We start from the raw sequence: 4633 nt of genomic DNA on the forward strand, positions 1-4633 counted from the left end.
AAGCCCTGCCTCCTGCCGCCGCCGCCGCCAATGCCGTGCGCAGGGTGGGGACATACAAATACACCCCCGCTCGGGGCGGGTCAGGAGGCCTGGGCCCCGCCCCGCCCCCGACCATGACCCATGCCCGGGGGCTGCCTCGGGGTCTGGAGCCAGCTGTGAGGTGGCAGGCCTGAGCCAGGGGTCACCCCAGGATCCTGAATCCCTTCTGCTGGCTGCACACCACCGCAGCTCGGTGACCCCCAAACTGGACTGGCAGACCTGGGAGGAGGGGGTGTCCTGAGATGTGGGTGTTGGGGCAGAGGGCCCGCATGGAGGGGCACCGCGAGCTTCTATTCCCTTAGCTCCAGATGCCTGGCGCTGGGCCCGCTGCCCTTCACTGCTCCGTCCCCTCCAGGGCAGGCGGGTCCCGGAAGCTCCAACCCTCGCTTGGCAAACACGCCCGGCTACTGGGACAAGCACCCTGGACTCGGGTAACAGCTGGTCACCGGGAGGACACAGGGGGCGTGGCGATCTCCCCCGCAGCTTCTGCCTGCTGCGCACGCCTGGGGATCCGCGGGAAAGAGGAAGTCGCTGTCGCAGCCAGCCCCTGGCCCCCTGAGGGTCCCCTCCCATGGGACTCTACCCTCAGGGTCTGAAAGGTGGAAGGCAGAGGCCCCTGTGCAGGCTGTGTGCCTGGCCCCTTGCCGTTCCCCTCCAGGTTCGGACCTTCAGGTGGCCAGGGCTGATTCTCCAAACCCTAAGCTGGTCCCGGGCAGACCCATCTCCCCAGCCTGGGCTGACTGGAGCTCTGTCAGCCCGTCTCACAGAGAAGATGGGACTGCAGTGGTCAGAGCTGGGGCACAGTGGTGCAGAGGGGTGGTGTCCTTGGCATGCGGGGGCTTCTTGGTGCTTCTCTGGGAGCTGGAGAGATGACCCGGTTGTCCCCGGAAACGTGACAGCTGTCACCAGGACCTTGGGCCTTTCAGAGGCCTGCTTCCTCCCAGCTGGCAGTGCCCAGAGCCCAAACAATCAACTGCCTCTTGGGTGAGAGGCCTGAGAAAACAGAGATGGAGGGACAGTGCCCAGCGGAGTGATTCCTCGAGAGGGCCTGGCAGAGGCCGGGGAACACTGCTACACACGCTGTTGCGTGCCAAGCACATGACCTCTTCAAAGTTATCCTGCAAGGTGGGCGCTGCCCCAAGTGTCCAGATGGGGAAACTGAGGCTCAGAAAGGCAAGGAGGGCTGTCCAAGGTCAGCAGGCTAGGAAGGGCAGAGCTAGGATTTGCTCCTGGGAACTCCAGCTCCAGAGAACATAAACCATCCCAAGGCTGAGATCCTTGTATACTCAATCCCCAAGGACCTGGCAGAGCTGGGGGGCAAATCGGGAAGCCCTCTCAGAACCCGCCAGGCCTCCCTTCCTTGTCTCACTCCTCTGGCCCCCCAGCTCTTCCAGACCAACCCCCAGTGTGTATGCACTGGGCCTGGGCAGAGGCATTTGGCTTCTGCAGCTGCAGCCCCGGGGACTCCAAGTGTCCACCCCCTACAAGGCCTCCTTCAGGATGGCTGGCCCAGGGTCTCAGCTGGGAGCCTCAGCAGCTGCTGTGCACTGGCCCCAGGGTCCTGGGCAGTGGACTCCCAGTCCAGTGGAGTCCCTCCTGCCAGCTGCTGCTCAGGTGTCCCCAGGGCGCAGGCAGCAGCAGGAGGAGCTGGGTGCAAGTAGGGCATCCTGCAGGGGGAGGAGTGTGGATGGGGCCCCCAGGAAGAGAAGAAGGCAGGCGCTCCGGAGAAAGTGGGAGGCCAGGCGGGGAGGGGAGCCTTGACTGAACAGAGGAAACGGGCTTGCGCTGGCAACCTTTAAAATTAGGAGAGTTTACGTAAAAATCCAAGTCTGTGGTTTCTCTTGAAAATGGGGAGTTCTGGGTGCCTGCATCACAGACCCCTCTCTTGGCTTCCAGTAGGCCTCGTAATCTTTGATCATTATGTCTCTTAGTTGCTGTGTTTGCCATCTGTTTCACCCTCTGGAGTGTAAGGTTTCTGGGCACAGGAAGCAGCTTGTCTTGGTCACTGCTGTCCCCAGCAGCCAGCTCTGGGCCTCCATAAGTAGTTGTTAAATTGGTGAAAGAGGCCAGGTGCGGTGGCTCACGCCTGTAATCCCAGCACTTTGGGAGGCTGAGCAGGCAGATCACTTGAGGCCAGGAGTTTGAGACCAGCCTGGCCAACATGGTGAAACCCCGTCTCTACCAAAAATACAAAAATTAGCCGGGCATGGTGGCACATGCCTATAATCCCAGCTACTTGGGAGGCTGAGGCAGGAGAATCGCTTGAACCCAGGAGGAGGAGGTTGCAGTGAGCTGAGATTGTGCTGTTGCATTCCAACCTGGGCGACAGAGTGAGACTCTGAAAAAAAAAAAAAAAAAAAAAAAGAAAAAGAAATGTGATGTAGAAACACAGGCCTCACTTCAGGAGGATATGCCTTGCTAACAAAGATTTAAGACAATGTGATCAGTAGTGAGGGCAAGGCTTTTGGAGGAGGGAGGGTTTACACTGGGCTTTGAGGATTGAGCTAGAGTCTGACATAAGAGACAAAGAAAGTCGCCAGGTGGCGGGAGTGAATATGTATAGGCTGAGAGCACTAGCAGGTGGGCACTTTGTGCTGAGGTGGCCGAAGTGTAGTCCAGTTCCTTGGAGGAAATGGGAGGTAATCAAGCTGGTAAGGTAGGACGGGGTCAGCTGGGAAGGGAAATCTGAGTGTTATTCCCAGGAGCTTGGAAATTGTACAGCAGGAAGTAGGGAGATGTGCATGGCTTTTGAGCAGAACAACAGAGGATACTGTGCATTGCACTCGAGCCTGGCCAACGGAATGAGACTCCATCTAAAAAAAAAAAAAAACTAGAACAGGCGGCCAGCAAGGGCAAGGCAGGGACCAGCAAGCGCAAGGCGGGGACCAGCATGGTGGGAAAGGTCAGCAGGGATGCCTTAGGATGTCCACTTTCTTGGCATCTTCAGACCTGGAGAAGAGAGGAGTCCTGTAGGCCAGGGCAGGTCCCTGAGACAGGGCCCGAGGTTGAGATGGGCCTTGGGAGCTGGGGGTGGAGAGTGAGGTCCGTGTTCCCCTGGGAAGGGTGCTACAGCCTTCAACCCTTCTGGTGCAGAGCTGACTCTGACAGGGACGGGAAGATCTCTATAGGTTCCTATCCTCGAGGGAGGGAGCACCCTGGGTCTCCTTGGGGCCTTGCTCTGGGACTTTCGCTCCTGTTACCCTCTGCCGGCCCGGCCCCGTGGCACTCTCACACTGTGCCCTCTAACTCCTGCCAGTGCCTTCTGACTGTTCTGGGTGTCTGGAGGGATGTGTGCTGTGAGCCCCCAGCCACAACGACCCCTGAGACCCATGGACCAGGACAGTCTGTCTCTGGCTCCCATTTTCCAGCATGTTCCCCACACTCTGCCCCAGAGTGGGGCCCTCAGGCTGGCCCTTTTGTGCCGGGAGAGGGGGTGCAGGTACGAGTGAGGCCTCCTCAGGCTTCCAGGCTCTGCCAGGAGCCCCACCCTCCAGGGAGCCTGCCCTGGCTCCTCCTGCCCCACTTCTGGCTCCCTGGATGTTGACCAGCCCTTCCCCAGCGGCTGCATGGCATCTGTACCAGTCTGTGAGCCTCCTGAGGACAGGGCCCTGTCCTGCCTACTCCTGTTCCCGCCGGACACTGGAGGGAGAGCTCTGTGGCTGAGCAGCAGAGAGCTGGGCTGGACTTCAAGGGGCTCTTAGCAAGCCAGGGAGTGGCAAAGCCCCCACTGACTGTGCCCCCAGGGCACCTCCGAAGACCATCCTCTGGAGCTCAGCAGTCTGTGCCCTCTGCGGGGTCCGCAGCTTGCTATGTGCCCCTGGGCATGTCGCATTCCCTGTCTGGGCCTGCTCCCCTCTCCATGATATGACGGGGCAGGAGGAGCCGATCTCTGAGGTCCCTTCCAGCTCAAACACCTTATGTTCTGCCAAATTCGCGTGAACGTTGCCATGGAGACGTCGGAGGAACTGCGGCAGCACTGAACGCGACTTCCACCCGAGAGAGGAGCACTGAGTCACCCCAGCACGTGGGTGATGTCACAGGTAAGCTCTCCCTGGTGTCCAGGCATGCAGCAACCTGGTGTCCTCCTAAGAGGTCACCCCCCTTCAGCCTGCTCACATGGTGGCCCTGAGGCCCTGCCGGGCGGGTCGTGAAAAGCATGTGTCTATCCCTGCCCGAATGGGGACCCTTTGTTGCCTGCAGATGTGACCACAGTGACTCAGGTGCTCCCAGACGGGAAGGCGGCAGAGGTGATCTGCCACACAGAGGATGAGCTAACGGGGGAGTCATGTGCGCCTCTGTGGCTGTCAGAGCGGTATCCTCACTCCTACGGAGCCAGTCGCCTGCTCTCAGCAGTGCTGGCTTCCTGCCCCTGAGCTGAGTAAGGGCGTCCGCTTAGCCATTGGAGGAGTCAGCATCAGGGCTCCTGGCTGCAGGCTCTCCTGGCAGCCTCAGAGTGACACACATGGCCTCATGGCAGGTGCGGGGATCCCTGTCGATGAACAAAACAGACCCCTGCATAACCGTAACAATCACTGACTACCCCGGACTGCACCAAGTGCTTTCCTTGCAATGTTTCTATTGTCTTTTTTTTTTT

This window comes from Colobus angolensis, unplaced genomic scaffold (assembly GCF_000951035.1).
Source record: "Colobus angolensis palliatus isolate OR3802 unplaced genomic scaffold, Cang.pa_1.0 Scaffold59, whole genome shotgun sequence".
NCBI lineage: Eukaryota > Metazoa > Chordata > Mammalia > Primates > Cercopithecidae > Colobus > Colobus angolensis.